This window comes from Salarias fasciatus, chromosome 15 (genome assembly GCF_902148845.1).
Source record: "Salarias fasciatus chromosome 15, fSalaFa1.1, whole genome shotgun sequence".
Lineage (NCBI taxonomy): Eukaryota > Metazoa > Chordata > Actinopteri > Blenniiformes > Blenniidae > Salarias > Salarias fasciatus.
In genome coordinates, this window is record NC_043759.1 from 29,348,978 (window position 1) to 29,371,617 (window position 22,640).

The 22,640-nt window shown below is 42.0% G+C and overlaps 2 long non-coding RNA genes across 3 annotated transcripts in view; both read left to right on the plus strand.

The window, feature by feature from the left end:
* Positions 1-14,415, plus strand: part of LOC115402164 (uncharacterized) — a 22,802-nt gene extending 8,387 nt beyond the window's left edge. The window contains exons 2-3 of one of the 2 annotated variants that reach the window (XR_003933090.1): positions 764-767; positions 1,045-1,055. This is a non-coding gene — a long non-coding RNA (uncharacterized LOC115402164). Of the gene's footprint in view, positions 1-763; positions 768-1,044; positions 1,056-14,403 lie in introns of those variants that run through there. The other variant, XR_003933089.1, reaches the window with a different exon arrangement.
* Positions 14,416-18,089: 3,674 nt separating this feature from the next.
* LOC115402165 (uncharacterized) lies at positions 18,090-22,413 on the plus strand. The gene is made up of 3 exons (XR_003933091.1): positions 18,090-18,507; positions 19,897-19,970; positions 21,502-22,413. It is a non-coding gene; the product is annotated as an uncharacterized LOC115402165 (long non-coding RNA).
* The last annotated feature ends 227 nt before the right edge of the window (positions 22,414-22,640 follow it).

Sequence of the window (22,640 nt, forward strand, 5' to 3'; positions counted from 1 at the left end):
TTACCAAACCAACCGAGATAGCAAATTATGTAAATAATTATTTTATTAAAAAAAGAAACAATTTAAGAAATAATTTTCAAGACATAGCTAATGAATGATCATACTTATTAATAAGAGATAATATAATGTCAGGGAAAAAATGCAAATTTAATTTTGATACTGCAAATATTAGTTATATAGAAAATATGTTGAGAAATTGTAAAGATAAGCCACCAGGTATTGATGGATTGGAGGGTACACTTCTAAAAACGGTGGCTGATTTGATTGCCCCGGTCATCTGTCATTTTATTAACCAAAGTTTGATAGAAATGTTGTGTCCTCAAGAATGGAAAAAGACAAAAATAACACCACTGCTAAAGAATGCAAAACAGTCATTTTCTGGACCTAATAGTCGTCCTATAAAGGCCTCAGTATACTCCCCCGTCGCCGCCACGGCGTTCCTACGCCGGCAACCCTACGCCGCTACTGAACATATCTTGCTCCTGCGTCAAGGGAACGCCCTCCTCTGCCAAGCCGCTAGCAGTCACAACAACGATGCGGCTTCCGTAGCTCCGGCTTTACCCAGACATAGATCTATAGACATAGATTTCTAGACGTACGTATCTAGACGCGTGCATTTACCGAACATATATCTGCATATATGACATATCTGGTGACACCGGGCTGTGGAGGAGGAGAGGCTGAGCAGACCGTGATGAAATATTGGTGAAACTAATGAGCTTTTGGACGATTAAAGCCGTTTGAGGAGCGGCTATACACATAGCCCCGTCTGCTAACAGTGCTAACACTGCTAACAGTATAGGGATGTGCGCCGCTCAGTTTTGGATCTAAATTTCTCCCGAAGCACTGTTCGGATCAGAAAAGCATTTCGGGTGAGTTCTACTTTATTCTATAAACAACGCGAAAGCGGACGAATCACAGCCCTCGACGTTCACGTCACCACGCGTCAAAACGACGCCAAGTCAGAATTTTCGGGAGGCGCACGTCAAGCCCCGACGTAGCCCGACGTAGGGCTACGACGTCTACGTCGTAGGAGCGACGTAGCGGCGACGGGGGAGTATACTGAGGCCTTAAGTCTACTGCCCGTGTTAAGTAAAATAACGGAGACTGTGGTCTGAGAGCAAATTAGAACTTATTTTTCCTTAAATAATTTAAAGAACAACTAACCCCCAAATCACTTTTTTTTTTGCTGATAAACTGTATAAATGCATGTTTTATATTGCTGTCTACTCGTTTCTGACACTACTTTTAAAATTTAGTGCAAACTTGTTTAAAATCCTATTTTTGTGACAAAAACTGTCTTACTACCGCCCCAAATGGTTTAACTGCATTTACTACATTTGAATTTCGCGGTTGGCTGGATGCCGTATCCAATGCACGCTTCGCCCACGCTCCTGCATCCATCGTATGTCATCGGGTACAGCCCTATTTAAGCAGATGCCTCCCCTACAACCGGCCTTCTAAAAGTTGGAGTGGGACCAGAGCGAGTAATCTTTTTCGTAACGATTATCAGATTAGCATTGTTTTAGCACTAGCACTGCGGTTGCTGCGGTCGCTGTCACTTTCCATTTTTAAAACTAACGGATACGTCAATCATGTCTGCCAGTGTGCGCTGTCACAACAACTGAACCCCCCCCCTCCCTCCCCCTCTCCCTCCTCTCCCTTCCAATCCGCCCAGCCCGCCCCTTTTCAAATCCTGAGGGGGGCGGAGTAAATCTCTGTCCAGGGGGTTAGTTGTTCTTTAACCACGGATTACCAACATGCATACAGGAAAGGCCACTCCAAAGCGACTGCCCTAGCTCAGATGACAGATGATTGGTTAATGGACATAGAACAAAAGAAATTAGTAGGAGCAGTTATGCTGGACTTTACAGCTGCTTTTGATCTTATTGACTATGAAATATTGATTAAAAAGTTAAAATGTTATGGGTTTTCACAGTCAGTGATGTCATGGTTGAAAAGTCATTTAAAAGTGCCTTAAGGAGTTTGCACGTTTTATGCGTAGCAGCACTCCCTACAGGCCTTGGGCGTAATGCAGCTTAGTGAAAAACTCGTCCCTGTGGCTCGCGTGCACGGAAGAGGGGGACTCCGTCTTCGCTCGTTTCGAAGCGCTCGAGTAAGATTTAAGTGTCTTCTCCCTGGTGGAGTCTGTGTGGAGCTGCAGTGCTAGAAGCCAGTCTGTTCTGACTTCCTGGAAGATCCTGCTCAGTTGTTGCTCACTAAGCATCTGGCGGAGTAATGGCGGACAAAATGAAACCTAACCAGCCGGAGCGCGCATTACGTCATTCCTTTCAAATTCTCCCCCAAAAAATGCTGGTGCCGGACCGGTGTTACGACAAATCACCATACAGGTCAGATCTTCAAACACCACAGTTCTGCGCATGCGCAGCACGAAATACACATGCGCAGTGGGAAATTCCAGAGATTCCAAACATAACATCGACTAAACAGACAGGAGAGGAGAGGTAAGCAAAATGATGGTATTACTGATGATTTCACGCTACGTTTTATTGTATACACGTCCTTTGAGATAGGTAAGCTCATAACCAAAAGGAACTATGTGTTTTTTTTATTAGCTTTTGAGTGGAAGTATTTTTTTTCGGATAGTAAGTTCCACTACGCACTTTCATTCTGCTCCGTGCTCCACCAAGACGACCGGATCCTTGTGAGAGAAGCCAGTCGGTGCTGGTAAATTAAAAATTTGGCATTTTATTTCTTTGTAGTGTGCATTATGTTTATTTCTTTGTAGCGTGAATTGTGCCTCAGGAAGATCTTTTTACGGTCGTGTTTAACGTCGCGCGACAGTACACGCTCGTTTTTTTGTTTTTTTTCTCGCGGTTAAGTTCTTTATTATATACAATCTTTACAAAGGATTTACCACTAGTACTAGAGAGCGTCAGAAACACTCAGCATGGTCCAGGAGGCGTATAAAGATGATGTCCTGGGGAGAACGCAGGTTTTCGAGTGGTATGGGCGCTTTAAAAGGAGCGAAATGTCCACTGAAGACCAGCCCCGCTCTGGTCGAACCGCATCCTCACGCACGCAGGAAAAGATCCGCGAGGATCTTTTTTTTCTGGAAGCCGAACACAGCGAGTCTGTGCCGCCTGGCAGTCTGTTAACCAGGACCACTACATCCAGGTCCTGAGGGGCTCCAAGAAGCAGTGAGGCAGAAGCGTCCGGAGCTTCGGCGGGATGGCGAGTGGTGGCTGCACCACGACAACGCGCCGGAGCACCGGGTCCTGCGCGTAATGCAGCTCCTGGAGAAAAATGGGATGATCCTGCTGCCTCAACCACCCTATTCGCCGGACTTAGCCCCCTGTGACTTTTTTCTCTTCCAAAGAATGAAGAAAGAGCTGAAGGGGCGGAGTTTTGAGAACGTCGAGGAGGTTAAACAAAAATCGAAGGACGCACTGAACGGGATCATTACGCGCGAGTTTTCAAACGCCTTTTAAAGCTGAAAAACACTGAAGCAACGGTGTATTCAAACCAGCGGGGATTACTGTGAAGGCGACAGCTTTGAAAAATTTTTACAATTAGACACATTAAAAGTTAGAACCAGTGTCCGGTTTTTTTCCGGTCCTCCCTCGTACATCTCTACAGCAGGAATTGCAATCTGTGGTGGAATGGATCAGGAAAAATGTGTTGGTACTTAATGTATTGAAGACAAACAGTATTATATTTGGTACAACATATACTTTACAAGAACAGCCTGAATTGAATATTTTTATAAATAATGTGGCTGTAAAACAAGTACAAGAAACAAAATTACTTGGTGTTGTGTTAGATAATAGATTATCATGGACGAGACATATTGATAAGATGGTATCCAGGATGGGAAGTGCTGTTTCTGTTGTGAAAAGGTGTGCAGCTTTCATGTCACTAAGTGTAATTAAACTAGTCTTGCAATCTCGAGTATTATCAATTCTAGACTACTGTCCAGTAATCTGGTCTAGTACGTCACAAGAAAATAGAAAAAAGTTGCAAATTGTACAAAATAGAGCAGCAAGAATAGCTTTGCATTGTGGTTACAGAACAAATACCAGAGCCATGCACGTGTTTGGACTGGTTATTGGTAAAGGAAAGATTATTGTATTCATTTCTGGTTTCCTTTATAAACATTTCAATTACAAAAAAACATCAATCTTGTATAAAAATGTATATTTTAGTTCAGCTAGACATAGCTTTGCAACCAGACATGCTACCAGAGGAAATTTTACATTACCTAAATCAAAAGCAAATACAATTAAACGAATGGTTATGTACAGAGCTCTGCAAGAATGGAATACACTACCAGAAAACATTACACAAGAAAACAGCAAAATAATTTTCAAGACGTTAGTCAAAAAACATCTGTGTGTAATAGAGACTTAATATGGGTTAATTGGAAGTACAAGTGTTATTTAAAAGTGCACCGTTGCAACAGAAATGGTCCTTGAGATAAACAGTAAAAGAACGGGTGACTGTCAAATCTGATTTAAATTTTAATGATTAAATCAGGGTTTTTGGACAAGGTACCTTTTGTTAGTTTGATTTCCTGTTAAATTGACATCATCAGATTCCAATAAACAGGTCGTTTTCTCGTTTTTTCGTTTTTGGGCAAAAACGAAAAAACGAGAATTCAACTCAATTTCTTGTTTTTCCGTTCTGACTGACAAAACGGATTTTCCACCCATTATTCCCTTTTAGACAGGTAGGCGGGGCTTAACACTTCTCACTCCTGATTGGCTCATGTTTGCACCGTGCTCTTCAGAGTAAAGGTCTGTCTTAAAACCCTGTATGACTGCCTGACTGACGCTCCAGCCTCCTGTCAGTACTGCAAATATCATAGCAGTTGCATTAGTGTTAAACACACAAGCTCACTCTGTGCTGTACTGCTCTTTTGTCCTGATTGTTAGACGCTAAACTGCATTTTTTTTACACTTCAGGAAAGTAGTTAAAAAAATGACCAGCAGGAGTCGCCCTGCGTGGATCTCCTCATCACTCCGTGTTCCGTGCTCAATATCTTAATCAATAGAAATGTGGATAGATACACTAAAAATAAAAAAAAGATTATTGTTATATTTTTATTTTCATGTTTCACCACATAAATATCATTAAAGCAGTACAAAATCTGTCTCCAATACATATTTCAAACAGAACTTCTAGTAGAATACTTCATTTCCACAGACATGAACGCTGAAACTGGAGCCATCAGAATCACAATATTCGTTTTTGTGGTTGTACAGTGTACAATGAGATTGGAGAATTTGTTCTTACCAGTGCAGGCACAACAAATATAACAGTACTACATATCCCTTATTCCGGACCATAATAATATCTGGGATGAGTCAGTATTAGTCCTCTTAATGTGCTTGGGAATGGTCAGTATCCATTCTGATGGTCGTCTCATGTCAGCAGTGTGAACCCATGCTCTCAGATTGTTGTCATACTGGTGGTGTGTAGGGTGGTGGTCTGGATTTATGTAGATGGAGTCTTTCTAAAGTGAAAGACTCAATCCCAAACTCTCCCCCTACCAATTTAAATGTGCTTATTTATCTTTTGCATATTTCTAATCACATGAACATTCAATAAATTAATAAATTCTATCTTTTATCTCACTCCTTTGGAGTGTCAGTTGCCTGCAAAAAGAGTTGAAGCTCTAACAGGAGTTATGGAGTTTGTCTAAATGTAGAAATTGCCATGTGCAAAGTCTGAAACTTTGATATATAACTAATCAGGATATTTCCAGTCGTGACAACAAAGACAGGAAGCTGCAGTGGTTGTTTGACACTGAGGAGCACGACCAGTCTAAAGTTTGGACACACTTTCTCGTTCAATGTTTTTTTCTTTTCTTTATTTTCATGACTGTCTACATGATAGGAGTTCAGTGAAGGTATCAAAGCTATGAATGAATGCACATGGAGTGTGAAATAAGACAAAGCATGTTTTATATTTTCCTTTTCTCAAAGTTTGCACCATTTGCTTTGTTGACAGCACTGCAAACAACCGGCCTTTCTTAGTTTCAACTTGGTTAAAAGAGACAGTTTGACCTGGTGAGGATTTGAGGAGCTGCTCATCCAGGTTGGGTTCATGGTTGGTTTTGGTCTTTGGCCACATGGGGTCTCTGATTTATTCATTTCTAAGCAAAAATACTGGTAATCTGGGTTAACATGATTGTATATTCTAAAACCTCTATGGCATATATCAGTAAAACTGGCCTGCTGGCTGTCCCCTCCCCTCCCTCATAGCGACTGTACCTGGTGCCTCAGCAGAACTCAGGACCTCATCAAGGACAGATCACATCCAGTTCTCAGCTTGTTGACCTGTTGCCCTTTGAGAGGCTTTACAGATGCATTAAAGTGAAGACAAACAGCCTGCAAAACTGCTTCTTTCCAAGAGCCATCGCCATCCTAAACTCTCCCATGAAACTACTGCTCAACAATATAATGCAGCTGTGTCTCTGCTGCTGTTCACTGAGTCATATCCACTCAATTCCTGCAATACAGTCACACTAAAGTGTACAATTCACCTTTTTACATTGTTATTCAAAATTCTTTCACACTTAAAAAAAGAATATTAATCCTTTGTGACATTTATGTTGTATATTTTTTACATTTGTAATATTTGCTGTTCCTGCAAGGAGAAATTCTCCAATCTCATTGTACACTGTGACAACAAAGAGACCATTCTGACTGTCATGGCTCCAGTTTCAGAGTTCATGTCATCTGTGGAAATGAATTATGATGCTTCTCTGTCAGAAGTACTGTTTGAAATATGTATGGAAGCGAGCTGTTGTCCTGGTTTTATGATATTTACATGGTAAAAACATGAAATATGACAATAAACTGTGTTACTCCACTGATCACAAATGAAGGCTACAGTCCAGTGAGGCTGGATTAGTTAGAAATAACCACAGGAGATGTTTTTATTTTTCAGCATATCAGCATATCTATTGATTATTAAGATATCAAGTTTATACATTCGGTGTGATGAGGAGATCAATACAGGGCGACCCCTGCTGGTCATTTTTAAACTACTTTCATGAAGTCGAGAATCGAAAAAAATGCAGTTTTTTTGTCCGACAATTAGAACCAAAGAGCAGTGAAGCACAGAGTAATCATGTGTGCGTAGTAGTATTATTACTGCTATGAGATATTTACAGTCCTGACAGGAGGCTGGACCTTGTCCATTTTTGCTTCAATGGCGTTGGGTGTGATATGAAAGGGCAAAAGAAATTTGAGTTTTGTGTGACCAATATACATAATATATGTAGATTTAGGTAGATATGATATGTAAGTATTATATATCTCTGCTGACCTGGGAGCGGTCTTGTATTGTTTGTGTATTGTTGTGTTGTGTATTTTTTGGTATTTTTTGTTTGATGTTGCATTTATATATGGGTTGTTTTGTAAATAATGTAACTGCATTGACACATTGTAAAGATGTTGTATGGACCCCAGGAAGAATAGCTTTGGCATTGCCATGCTAATGGGGATCCAAATAAATCAAATCAAATCAAATCAAAGCTTCCATCCAGCATCAGAGCTTCAGAAAGCTTCATTTGTCCATCAGTGTTAAAAAGAGCTTCACTTCCAGCCTGTCAGCAGACTGACAGACTCAGACTCTCAGTCAGACTCTCCTTCAATCAGTCCAGCTGAGACCAGACTGGTCCAATCAGGACCGGCTGGGCTGGACCAGAAGACAAACATCAGAAGAGTCCTGTCCTCATCGTCTCCACTGTTGCTGACAAAGACTTGAGGAGGTTAGAAAACGTCCTGAAACTGAAACTGACCACATATTTACAAAGTGTTGGAGGCTCCGTCTGTGAACCCTGCTGAACTCCACTGATGTTCTCTGATCTCTGATTGGTGCTGACAGGACTGCTGTCAGAGACAGAGACCGTCCTTCCTCCAGAGGACACAGACTCACTGAAGAACCAGGGTTCCAGATTCCAAATCCAGCATAGAGAGGTTGAGAGAATGTGGTGTTGAAGGTGTAGAGGTGGATCAGAGAGTCAGAGGAGACTCTGAAGAAGGACAGAGAGCCAGCAGGACAGTCCACATACACTGCTACTCTACCAGAGGAGGAGGAGGAGGAGGAGATGGATGTTTCTCTGTCTTTGTGCCAGACAGAGTAACCTTTATCAGAGCACTCCAGACTCCAGGACTGATCATTCCATCCAAACCAACACTCCTGTCTGCCTCCTCTCCTCTTGATTCCTCTGTAACTCACTGATATATAAACCCATCCGCTCCACTCGACCTCCCAGTAACATCGACCACTCAGATCATTTCTACACAGCAGCTGAGGCCAGTAGCCATCAAATCTGTCTGGATGATCAGGATACAGCTGCTCTTCCTCCACATGTGTCACCTTCCTGTTGTTGTTGGACAGTTTGAGTTTTCTGTTCATTGAGTTTTCATCCAGTTCAAGTTGAGAGAAATCTGATGGAGAGAAAGAGAGAAAAGTCATCCTCTGACACATGTGATGGATTTCTTCTCTCTGGACTTCCTGACATGTTGTTCATTCAGAGAAAGTTTAAGAGGAAACTTGTTGTCAGACTTCTCTTGTCAGTAATGTTTGAATGAATCAAAACCTTTGATTGAAAGACAAACAGACACTGTTTGGTCCTCATCAGTCCAACTTACACTTCCTGGGACCAGGTTTCAACCACTGCTCTCCACCATGGTCCACCCTGCAGGAAGAAAGACAGTCAGAAGGGTTTTCTCTCCAACAGGAGTCCTAACTGCTGCTCAACATGAAGCAGAGCTCCTCAGAAACAGGCTGAAAGAGCTCTGAGTCCACACTCTGGGACTGTTTCACTCAGGACAGCAGTCAGCTCTGGATGGATGGATGAAGAAGATGAAGTGACCAGGGGTCTTTAACTAAAATGTTTAGAGGTTCAGTTTGACTATATTTGTTGAAATTTAGGTCCTGAAGATCAGAATGTTGAACTATTTAGTGTGATATATATTTAACCAATCGGAGGTGTGCTCATGTGACCAGGCCGCAAAGAATCATGGGAATCGTAGTGCAAAGAACACGAGTGGTCTCATATGCACAATAACCCGCCACATCCGTCTCATATGCACATCTGTTCGGCGGGAGTATGCACCAGATCAAACGGGCTTCCACATCTGCCTGAAGTCCTGCGTTAAAATCATCTTATAGACTGTCAGTGGACGAAAAACCATTGATTTGGAGAGCGGGATTGTTGGTATCGCGAGAACACAAGATCTCGCAGGAATTGCAACATCGAGGAGTCACACGGTAGCTGGCAAATCACAGAAATAAATCCACAGTGATGTGTTTCTTCACACTCAATTCATAAGACACTGGTTACACATTACCGGTAGTACATGTTCAGCTGTTCATATGGTTTATTGGCGTTCATAAACTCAGAAACGTAACCCTACGTTCAAACCCCAGAAAGAACTACAAAGATTCATGACGTCATCCATGGATTTGCAATCATGGCGCAATTGGGAGTTGTAGTTCTATCTTCAAAATACCCGTTTTCCCTCAATAGAAGAGTGAAATATATGAATTAAGTACATTTAGGGGTTCAGAGTGATGAGGAACATGCTTCTTTGGATTATTTTTTCAAATGAAACTGATATACATAAGTGAAATTTAGTTTTTACCACATATCGTGATGCCCCCTGCTGGTGATAATATCAAGTCAAACCTGACAGGATAGTGGAGTTCAAGAGCTTTGTATAACAGTTGGTCCCATGATTCTAGCATTTTTCATTGACAAAATAGAGGCTTTAAAAGAAGCACCAGAGTCAAAATTCAAAGGTCAATATCTCTGAGCAGGAGCAAATTCAAACTTCCAGTCTGCCATAATCAAACTCCCCTGATCAATTCCTTTACAGTGATGTATCATGCTTAGTCCTGTGACACATTTTGGAAACACATCAACCTGGCTTGTAAAACAGCATATTTCCACTTGCGCAACATAGCTAAAATAAGAAACATTTTACCTAGAAGCGATGCAGAAAAACTCATCCATGCATTTGTTTCTGCGAGATTGGACTACTGCAACTCCCTTCTCGCAGCCTGCCCAAAAAGTGTATTAAAAAACTTTCAGTTGGTTCAAAATGCAGCCGCCAGATTATTAACTGGAACTAGAAGACGTGAACACATTACTCCCGTTCTAAAATCTCTTCACTGGCTTCCAGTCGAGTTTAGAGTTAGATTTAAAATCCTTCTCCTCACTTACAAAATCCTAAATGGGATGGCTCCAACCTATCTCCAAGATGCTTTAACGCCTTATCAACCAATCAGAGCACTTCGCTCTCAAAATGCAGGGTTACTGGTGACTCCTAGAGTCTCTAAATGGACACTAGGTGGAAGAGCCTTTAGCTATCAGGCACCATTTTTATGGAACCAGCTTCCAAGTGGTGTCAAAGAGGCAGACACAGTCTCCACATTTAAGGTTAGGCTCAAGACGTTTCTCTTCGATGCAGCCTATGATCAGGTCAGCTAGGGATTCTAAACTAAACTAAACTAAACTAAACTAAACTAAACTAAACTAAACTAAACTAAAACAAACCAAACCAAACTACAGTAAACCAAACTAAACTAAACTAAACTAAACTAAACTAAACTAAAACAAACCAAACCAAACTAAAGTAAACCAAACCAAACTACAGTAAACCAAACTAAACTAAACTAAACTAAACTAAACTAAATTAAATTAAATTAAACTAAACCAAACCAAACCAAATTACACTAAACAAAATTAAACTAAACCAAACTAAATTAAACTAAACTAAACTATACTAACTAAATACTAGTTTAAACAGGTTAAGTATCCACAAAGCTGCCCCAGGAGCTAGAATGCTGTGGGAAGTACGGTGCACTGAGCCCTGTCCTCCTCTAATGTCTGAATGTTCTTCCCTTTAGTCCGTTCATTGCTTTTCACCTGCTGTCCCCACCTTCGAGGGGGAGTCTTCTCCAGTTTCAGTTGCTGACTCCACTATTACGAAGGCCTATGAACAAGCTCCGTCCGGACCGGGAGGACACCCCTGTCGGTCCTGCCCGTGGACTGGCTTCGGTTCTACTGCTGGGATCCGTGGTTCTTGTGCTGGACCGTCCAACGGACTGTCCTCAACATAGTCCTAGGCTTTACTTCTTATTGTCTCATGCTAGCTGTTGCCAAAGCTGTCCGTCCCTGGGAGAGGGATCCCTCCATACTGTGGTTCTCCCCAAGATTTCTTCTTTTCCCACTGGGTTTTTGGAGTTTTTTCTTGCCGGATGTGAGGGTCGAAGGCGGTGGTTGCTTCGTTCTGTCTCGTTACTGTAAATATTGACATATTACCATTATGCTTATTCACTGTTTTTACTTTTACCGACAAATGTAACATCTTGAAGCCCTCTGAGGCAACTGTTGTTGTGATACTGGGCTATACAAAAATAAATTGATTGATTGATTGATTGGTATCATGCTTAGTCCTGTGACACATTTTTAATTTTCCCTCTTTTGGAACCAGCCTTGTTTGGACATAGACGTTTCAGGGAGAAATGTGAAATGTGGAAACCTTGAAGACAAAGAGCATATTTGACTCAAGAGAAGCACTGTGTAAATTACAATACAAATATTTTCCATTGTATAAATTTGTTTTTTGTTTTGTTATTGTGGTTCATATTGTGGCTTCTGATCTGTTTCAGAAACTATTTCAAAGGTTTCGTTCTGTTTTGAAAATAAAACTGAAGTCATTCAATGCAGAGAATTGTATTTGCAGTCAAATGTAATTATTATTATTAAGTACAACTCACTCCGCTCCGCTCTGTTCCGTTCAAAAACAAAAACACAAAAAAAAAACTCCAGTCCGTGGTGTCTGTGACATTATTTATACAGTCAATAGGGGGCGCTTGATTTTAAAACCTACCCCGTGGTCGTAATTCGAGGCATGAATTAACGACCACTGTGGTCGTTTGCTTGGGGAGAACAGTCTCTCCAAAACAAGTGAAAGACAAATACTGTAAAACTCCACTACATTTCTATGAAGAGCCTCACGACTTGTTACTTTTAAGAACAGCTTTGAAGTCAGAGGATAAAAGTTATTTTCTGATTTCTTCAAGTGGAGTTGTGGTAAAAGACAGGTAGCCCAGAGCAAATGTTGGAAAGTTGGTTGTGGTAGAAATGGCGACAGCGGCACAAACTACAGTTTAAAGGAGGGGTATTACATGTTTTTTAGCCCTTTAGTATCAGTCTACAGCACACTCAAGCAACAGCTTTGCCCCAAGTTGAACAGTGAAAGCTGCATGTGTCAAAAACAACTTAAAGCTGCTGTAGGCAGGATTTTGCTAGTCAGTGCTAATTTTTCTGTGTTTTCTTTGGATTAAATGTTAGAGTATCCATTGATAATCCTTTAGGAGTGTAGCATAATTGCACTACCGTGAGGGCGCTGCGTTTCCATCTGTCTCTGTTCTGAGCTGAAAAGAATCGTGACAGCTCCAGGTATCTTTGACCAATCAGAAGAGCCCCTGAGGCTCTAACCGTGATTGGTCGTGGGGCGTTCGTCGCACGTTCTTGTGGGAGGGGCTTAACTTGCGTAAGGGCGTGATGTCAGAGAAAACAGGACAGGATTGGCTGTGCTGGGTTTCAAATCGCCATCTTAGATGGGTCAAATCGCAGAGATGCTGAATCCTGCCTACAGTACCTTTAAATCAAATGTGCCTCAGGTTGCCTCAAACAACTGGAAATGAGTCCCTGTCTCTTTGAGAATCTCCTCACCTTAACGTCACGCCCCCCCATCTCGGCTATTTGCGGTGTATTTCCCCCGCCCCTGCGCCAGCTGTGCAGGAGGAGCCGTGCAGACTACGTCAGAGCTGGGGCGGAGCTGTGCATTATGAGTGGAGCTGTGCATTATGGGTAGAGCTGTGCATTATGGGCAGAGATGTGCAGCACCGAGCGTTTCTTATTAGTAACACAAATCATGAACGTCCATGTTAAAAAGCATCAGTTTGAGGGTATTCGAGCATTTGGGAATTCTTTCAAGATCTCTCAGTTCGCTGATGATACTGCAATATTTGTGCAGAATGGAGGGAAGTAAGGAAGGTTGTGCAGTGTATTGAAGAATTCTCAAATGTCTCGGGACTACGGCTGAATCGGAGCAAATCTGTGATACTACCACTGAAAACTTGTGAAGACCAACAGATCCATGATATTCCTGTTAAAACTAGAGTTACTTACTTGGGGGTGATCATTGATTCACATCAGGTTGAGCGCTGTGCTCTAAATGTTGACCCAATAATTAACCAGATAACTAATAAATTTCGAATGTGGCTCATGAGAGATTTGAGCCTGTATGGCAGAACCTTGCTGGCTAAAGCAGAAGGAATATCAAGATCTGTTTATCTGTCATTAGCGATGGAGATGAGCCCAGATGGTCTGAATAAACTGGACAAGATCCTTTTTGATTTCACCTGGAAGAACAAGGTCCACTATATAAAAAGGGAAGTCATGTGCAGTAAGAAAGCAGACGGGGGATTGAAGTATTAAGTTTTCAAACACTCGATAATGCATTCAAAATTAATTATTTATGTCGGTTAATAAAAGAGGAGCTCAACATGTGGAATGCTATCCCAAAATATGTATTCAATATGGTGGGTGGAATTCAGTTCTTGCTTAAATGTAAGTATAAAATAGAGAAAATCCCTCTTGAGCTCTCTAATTTCCACAAACAGGCGCTGCCCTGCTGAAGGCTGATCTACAAGAAGGGCTTCTCACCAACCAGCTGCTCTCTGGAACAATGAAAACATCACACACAAAAACAAAACTTTATTTTTCAAAACCTGGTTTGACAATGGAATTATCTGGGCAAATCAAATAATAAAAGAACGAGGTGAAATAATCAGCTATAACGAATTAATCATGAAGTACCAAATCTCACTTCCACAAATAGAATATAACATTATTGTTTCAGGGATTCCAAAAGGCTTGATTCATCTATTAAAAGGATCCAAATTCAACCCACAAACTCAGAAAATTGAAAATCAGATATTAATAAGTGGGATGGATGTAAATAAATGCTCAAACAAATTAATTAGAAACTAGAATTTGGCCCTCAGAGAGGCAGACCTCCGCCACAGCTCAAATCAGTCACCAACAACCACAAGAACACCAGATACAGTATAATCACACAACATTGTGATTGGGGGGGGTGTGATCGGAGCGGAGCGCTGCAGCGTGCGGTGCCTCTCTCTGTCGCCCTCTCTCCCTGTGTGTGTGTGTGTGTGTGTGTTTATCTGAAAAGGAAAACCGAAAAGCGACATAGTTTATGTTATTTTACTACATTTAATCTTCTCTCGTATTTTCCGTTCCCGACTTCCTGTGTGGTGCGATCTGCTCTGTCCAGCTTTACAACTGGCGGTCCACGGCGCAGCTCGTGGAGAAAATAGAGAGGAGCAGAGCGCCGCGGTCCACAGCAGGAGCCGCTACGCACGCGGCGCTGTCCCGCACCTCTTGTATGAACCGTCAGATCGGTTAACAGTTGCGCCGATCTGACAGTCGGTGAGCGGCGCTTCCCACTTCGGCATCAGAAGCGGTGCGTCCTGTGAACCAGGCGTTTGTCCCCCCTGTGGGCGGGCCTGCCCAACCATGTGAAAGACTCCCTATCTCTCAATGATAAAGAATCCTTTAAAAAATTCCTGGATCCAGACAGTGATCCGGATCTTCACCAAAATTTCATCAATTCTAAGTTAGCCCAAGACCCACCTTTCCACAAAGTTTCATTGCAATCCGTCCATTACTTTTTCCGGGATCTTGCTAACAAACCAACCAACCAACGTGATTACATAACCTCCTGGCGGAGGTAATAATATTCAACCCGCAGGTCGACCGGCAGCAACATCCTATTGGAACTCCATATATGGTGAAATAGACTGGAACCAGGCCGGGCTGGTGGGAGAGAAGGTCTGCATCAATAATAAAATCAAAGAAATAACCTTTAAAATCCTTCATAATATTTATCCAGCTAAAAAAACATTGCAAAGATTTAAGTTAGACATTGACTACAGCTGCTGTTTTTGTGCAAAGGAGATGGAAACAATACAACACCTTTTCTATCAGTGTAATTTCAGTCAAATTTTCTGGGCTAAAGCTGGAGTTTTTTTGTCAAATAGAACCAAAAGATCCGCCTCCAGGAGATCCACATTCTGTTCAACACCAACGTCCACCAAAATAAGGAAACAACCCTGTTAACGCAGGTCATAATACTGCTGGGGAGATTCCACATCCACAAAATGAAATGGGAGGAGAAGAAACTGAACTGGAACCACTTTCTAGAAGAACTAAAACTTTACATAAAATGCATCGCTAACATTGGAAACTTAAAGGCTGTAAAGACAATGGCTTTAATGGAGAAATTCTGCACCGATCTGATGGATCAGTAAATCCCTGGTCCGGTTGCTTATTGTTGTTTTTTCTATTTTCCTGTGAACGTTGTCATTTTGTTTAATAAAGTCTCCCCTGGCGGTAGAGCTGATACCTTTGAATGTAATGCCATGTGTGAATGGTGTGTGTCTGTCTAAATGCTTTATGTTTGTCTGTATTGTTTAAGCTGTTTGTAATAATAATAATAATAATAATAATAATGATAATAATAAAAAAGTTTCAGCTCTCAACAAGGCTGTGAGGGGGAGATTCAGGGATTGCTCAAATATGCATGAATGGTTCAGGAAACACTATACCATGACACAAAGCTCAAAAAAGTGGATTTTGGATAATACCCCTTCTTTAACACAGGAGGGCAAACCTCAAGTCCATGTTGGAGTTCTTTGAAATGAAGAATGATTTGTCTTGTTTTAAAGCAGAACTATGCAAGATTAGCTTTAGCGCTCCCCCTACTGGTCTCCTGTGAAAGCTCACTGTCATAAACGTCCTCCACATCACCCCCCCCCCCCCCCCCCCCCCCCCCGCCCCCCCGCCCCTGCGTGCAGAGAGCGTCTCACTCCCGTGTCCTTTTTTTCCGCTTGTTAGACAAAGTTTTTTTCTGTCTTTTAGGTTCTACCTTCAGTGAGCCCCTCAGGGTGGCGTTGCTAACGCTAGCGAGGGTTTCATATTTGTTTTACGTGCTTTTGTTAAATCTTCTGCAGCAGCAGTTCCTCGCGCTGCCTCCTCCGGTTGCTCCCTCTGTCGCAGACATGCCTGCCTCGCACACTCAAACTGATTGGAAATCAAACACTCGGAGATGCTTTAAGCTCAGTGCAGCGAACTCACTCGCGCTCACTTCTACAGAAGAGGTGCCACTCCTCTTTATTTTTCAGTTACCAAACAGAAATTAGAACCAATCAACACATCATGCAAAGATCGTCTATTGCAACACAACGACAGATATCGCACTCCAACAGGTTTTATCCTTGTCCTCCCGTATGAGCGCTGTAAAGCAGGTTTGTTCTCTCAGATGTAGTCGGGTCGCTCCTCTCAAGCGCTGTTTTCAGGACTCAGACCCCGGGGGGAGTGGAGGGACAGGCAAATCACCATGACAAGGCTTTGTTTACCCCCACAGGGATTCTGAAACACATTTATTGAGGTAAAAAAGTTGCAAAGTTCTGCTTTAAATGTTGACTCTGTTTGCCACGCTGAAACTTAGAAAAACTCAGGAACATCTGATGGAGGCAATAATATCTTCAGCCTGGATGGAGGATTTACTGGAGACTGCATGTTTCCTTCTGTCACTGAGGAATGAATGACCTCTGACCTCTTGAAAAAACACTGAGCATGGCCGACTTGAAGACAAACCCTGCTCCTCCCTGCAGCAGTACAGCCACACAGCAGACTGAGGATAGAACAGAAATGTGTGTGAACACTGTCAGTCCGGCTCCTGCTGCTGCTGGACTGTAGAACTACTAGAGCAGGTGTCGGTAACCTGCGGCTCCAGAAATATGAAATTTCAAAATTTCTGTCAACGAAGATTTGTGTCATAGCCTGCGACAGAATTGCAGCGCGGCACCGTGCCAGGCAGGTGGCTGTTGTAAACAAACCGGCCGGTCTGTCATGGGGCATGGATCCCAAAGGTAAAAAGAGAAAGATAGCGGATGAGAACAGAGGTTTCAAGGAAGAATGGACTGAATCATTTGCTTTTATTGCCAATGCAGAAGGATTGCCTGCATGTTTGTTTTGTAACGAGAAGTTATCAAATAACAAAATTAGTCATTTGGAAAGACACTTTCAGGGAAGGCATGCTACATTTGCAGCAGACCACCCAGTTCGCAGTGAGAGAAAAGTGCTTCTGAAGAGATATCGATTTAAGAAGTGGATTGCATCTCCAAACTCCACGACTGCTGCAAGTTTTGTTGCAACCAGAGAGGTAATAACGCGAGGAAAACCGCCTCGCTCCGCAAAGACGGTGAAAGAAAGGGCAGGCGCAAATACCGCCCGCCTCAGAGGAGAGCTGCAGTCCTGTGTGAAGATGAAAGTTTCATCTTACATGAACTATGTTGAGAAGCTGTCCAGTGATGTCCGAAAACAGAAGTCACATTACACGGTTGAGAACACAATCCTGTCATAGACACATATTTAGTATCAAAGTGCCTGTTTTTTTTAGAGATTTCCGATTGTTGTCAGTATTTTAAATGACACGCAGGGATATTATTGTGTTTTATTGCTCAGGTCCGAGGATTGCTGTGCTGGTGTTGTGCTGTCTGTTGCTGAGAGAGGAGGAGGAAAAGAGAAGAGGATGCTGCCTTATCTTAACTTTATGCTTTACATTTTCAGAAAGCTATTCTACTGTGTTTTACTTTTTAAACAAGCTGCCTTTTAAAGGTGCCGTAGGTGATTTGACCCATCTAAGATGGTGATTTGAAACCCAGCACAGCCAATCCTGTCCTGTTTTCTCTGACATCACGCCCTCACGCAAGTTAAGCCCCTCCCACAAGAACGTGCGACGAACGCCCCTCGACCAATCACAGTTAGAGCCTCATGGGCTCTTCTGATTGGTCAAAGATGCCTGGAGCTGTCGAGATTCTTTTCAGCTCAGAACAGAGACAGATGGAAACGCTGCGCCCTCGCGGTAGAGCAGTTATGCTACAGTCCTAAAGGATTATCAATGGATACTCTAACATTTAATCCAAAGAAAACACAGAAAAATTAGCATTGACTAGCAAAATCCTGCCTACAGCAGCTTTAACTGCAGGCTGTTTTATTACTCGTTTGCAATTGTGGCCTGTTCATTTGTGTCTGTTGCTGCCATCAGTGGGAAAATAGAAAAGGATTGTTCTGCATTTTATTCATTTGCACTGACTTCAGGCTGCCTAACTTTGCATTTGCAGAATGCACAGAAATGCACTGAAATCAAAATTAAACAGCTTATTTTCATTTTATATAACCTATTTACCTTTTCAAAAGGCTGCTGTTCTATTTGTATAGTTGCAGACTGTGTTTTAACTGCAGGTGTTTTATTGCACTGTTACCCAGATAATGGAAAAGAGAAGAGGATTGTATTATTGAAGTTTGAAGAGGATTGCACTTTATTTCCATGGGAAGGTCTGACATTACAGGATGCCTATTAATAATAGGTACGCTCCATTTGTTTTTGTTTTTTCAATCCTCAAAATAAAAATGACAACAAAAATTTGATTTCTTTACTGTATTTCTACAATTTCATGAACGTGACAAAAAATAATACATTAATATTGTAATGGATAAGCTTAAAGCACCAACAGCAGGGTAGTCATGTGGTGTTTCATTCTCTCCAGGACGCTGCAGGGAAAATAAACATTCAATCATGATGCTCATTATGTATTTGTAGCTTACTTACTCATTTTGATAGTGGGCTAATATAGCTAATATACACTTACAGCTGTGTTGCCTTCATATAAGGCTTATTTAAGACTTTTAATTTTTTGCGGCTCCAGACAGATTTGCTTTTTGTTTTTTTGGTCCAATATGGCTCTTTGAACAGGTTGCTGACCTCTGTATTACACTCAAAAAAGTGAACTCTGTCAGATGTTGAGTTAAATAAATACATCAGTGTTTAATTTAATTGACATTTCTATATTTCATTTTAAAACCTGATTTGCTTTCGTAAGTTTAACTTAAAATCAAAACATGTTAAAGTAAAATCAGCCAGCTAAGTACATTCAAACCAACCCTTTGAACTGTTTGTAAGGCTTCGTCATATAACCAGCCAGCTCGCATGAGTTGTGCTTTACTGGCTTCGTGCAGCGTGTTTTTGAAGACTGCGCCGGTTGAAAACTGATCAAAGTATCCTGTATTTTAGTTGAAGCGTTAAGCTAGTGGATTTTTTTTTCGCGTTTTTCTTCCTCTTTTTGCTACTGGTGTTTCGGATTAACTGGTTCCCCTGTTAACTGCAGACTGATTTCTTTGAACACATGCTGGTAACAGCAGATGTTGAAGTTAGGCCAACGAAAGACACTAACCTTAGAAAAAAAGAAAAAAAACGTAATTACAGATAACCGACATTCATTCACCAGAAAAACTAAATGCTTCAGTCGGGTTTTCAACATCGTCTGGTCACCAGTTAACACGGAAACTAGTTAATCCGAAACACCGAAGTGTGGGGTACACTGTTGTATAAACGAAGCGCATCCGCTTTTACTGCGGTGCAGTGCGGGGGAGTGGGGCTACGGACCGGTATGGAGCATCCAGCCGTATTCCGGGGGTGGGGGGTGCGGCACGCGGTAAGTTAAACAGGCGTCCTTCTTGCTTCCAGCTGAGCCATGGCTGAGCCCCGCTCCTTATTGTCACCCAGACAGTCAACTTTCACAACTCTCAACTCACAGCAGGAGAGATTCAGCAGGAGGGAATTAATGATTTTGGTAGAAGGAAAAAAAAAGATATATCAGGAAGTGAATAAACAGAAGAGCAGAGAATGTGGAGTGTATTGAGTTTACTATGTGCACTGTGTTTGGCTCATTGCGTTATTTTTTTAATTATATTTACAGCTCCTCTATGCAGGCCTACATCTTCATTTCTTGACGACTGGACAGTCCTTATTTGTTGAAGCTCTTCAGTATTGGTAAGTACAGTGTCCACCACTGAGAATTAACTAAATTTAGCATTTAATATATGACATATTATATAATATTTAAATCATTCACAGGCAAAAAGCTAATACTATATATGAGCTAATACTTTTTTTGTATGCGTTTTGTTCACAGTATTTTGAATGTGGAAGTGTAAAGAGTGCGCTGCAGGGAAAACATCAAGATCTCTCTTACTGAAACACTATAGATTAAAACATGGCCACTGCCTTACATAAATACAACATACAAAATAAACGCAGTGTAAAATTACATACAGTACAACGCCGCCACCTGTTGGATTTTAAATGTCATATCACGTACTCATAACACCATCGGTTACACCCAGAATGATATGCTTTAGTTTTTTTCCCAACCTTACGCTGAGTAACGCCGTGTTTCCACCGGACACAACGCACATTTTTCATGCAATTAGATTACATACAAAGTCAATGTAATGACGCGATTCTCGCCCATCCATTGTCGGCTGGCAACCGATGACGCGCCCGGTGCCCGGCGCGGGCGTTTCCAACAAAAAATTGGCGCGCCCGTTGACTTGCACTGCCACCGCTCGAAGGTCGCTGCCCGCCGCTTCATCGCTTGTCACTGGAGATGAAATAATTGAACTTTTCAAGCGAATTCGCGCCAGGACAGCCCATCAGTGTGGAGCTCTTCACGGACGTGATGACGCAGGGCAGCAGGGCTCCGACCACGTAGAACAGTTGGCGTGATGTAAGCGGCGAGCGGCGTGCCCGATTTCATTTGTTCACCGCTTCAGGTGGAAACCGGGCGTCAGCCTGAAGCAGCGCTGGAACCGGCCGTCCGGGCGCAGCTCCTGCAGAAGACGGTGGAACTCACCGAGCTCTGACCGCCTCCGCAGCATGGATCCAGAAGTGACGCTGGCGCCTCGCCCACAGCTGATGCTGACTTCCCCATGCCAAATGCAGAGCAGCAATGGTGGCAGGCGGAGCATCTCAATCTTTATTTGTAAAAGCATGTTTCATATTCAGAAAAACAACACAAAGTGCTGTACAGTAAAAACAGTCATAAAAACAAAAAAGAACAAAAACCGCACCATCGATCAACACACACACACACACACACACACACACACACACACACACACACACACACACACACAGCCGGGTGCACCTACACGTGCACACTCCCATGTTCAACAGTGATGCGATGCCGCGGCGAGGGTTTTTTGCATATTTGTACCAGCGATGACACTCGTGCGTCCAGCGCGGCGCGATTTCATTTGTCCCACGAATGCTGTCGCATTCAATGCATCCGGTGGAAACACGGCGTAAGACTCTGGAGCACTTGTTAAATATTCCAAATGTAGCCGGGGATCTAGGATTATATGAATCTCTGGGCAGCAAAAAAACACTTAAGCATAAGAGTGAGTAGAAAATAAAGGCAAATCATTCTGAGGGTATAGTATATCTTAAAAACAAAGAAAAGGTGCTTTTCTGGTGTGAATACTGTAACTGATTTTTGTTTTTTTGTTTTTTTCTGTTTAAGGATGTTGAAGACAACCAGAAGGCTATGGACGAGACGGCCCGGGTAAACTTATGCCATCACCGTTGAAGGTGCAGAGCCCACAGACTGCCTGGCAGATGTTGGAATTATCTGTGAAGGAGTGAATGTGCTCCATGAACTCGTTGACATTGCAGATGCTGTCGCCATTTTGCTTGGCCTCATGTACTTGCTTGACTTGAGGTATCCAACAAATCTCAAGTATACATTTGAAGTTCTGCAGAAGCTTGTCCTGGAGCTTGATGCCAACAAACTGTCAACGAAGGTGCAAGTGCTGAAGAACAAACTCTTTGAAGGAACGCCTCAGGCAGGTGCTGTGCTGCATTTGGATCTGCATGTTCTGTGAGGAATGGACTCGGTGTTGCAGACTGGATGCCGAACTGTTCAATGGACAGTGATGCAGTGATGGGTGAATATTGATCGTGGTAGCACTGAGGAGAAACAAAACTTTAACATTTGGTTTTAGTGCCATTAAAAAAAATGCAAGTTCTCTGTCATAAGATTTTGGAAATGTTTGTGGAAAATGCATTTTCCTCAATGACTGTTGTGGACTACTTTGTTTTTTAGTCCAAATGAGATTGCCTTACTGAAGTGGCATGAAGCACAATATTATTGAGTGTTTTTACTTGACACAAATGTGTGTTCACAATTCCTAAGGTCTCACTGTTCAGTGTTATAAGCAATTTAGATTCAGATGCTTTTACGCAATTAATATGTATTTGTTATTTGTTTTCATTGAGCAGTTTCATGCAGTGCTGAAGTGGCATCAAGCAAAATAGTTTTTTTGCTTAACAAATGTGTGTTCACAATAAGGTCTCACTGTTCAGTATTGTGAGCATTTCAGATGCATTTGTTTGCAGTGGACAGTTTCTAACATCGATGTTAAAAATTCTCTGAAAAAAAGGGATAATGACATGTTGAAAAAAATCTGTGCTTCTACATATTGGATTTCTAAGTTTCCAAGGATGTAATAAATGTTTTCAGAACACAGTATTGTTATTTGAGTTTTATTTAACTACATTGTGTGGAAATTTGTTGACATAACCAGGTTTAGTAAGTCCAACATAAATGAATTTCTTTACTATAATGGAACATAAGTATTTCTAATTCAAAGCAGTTAAGTT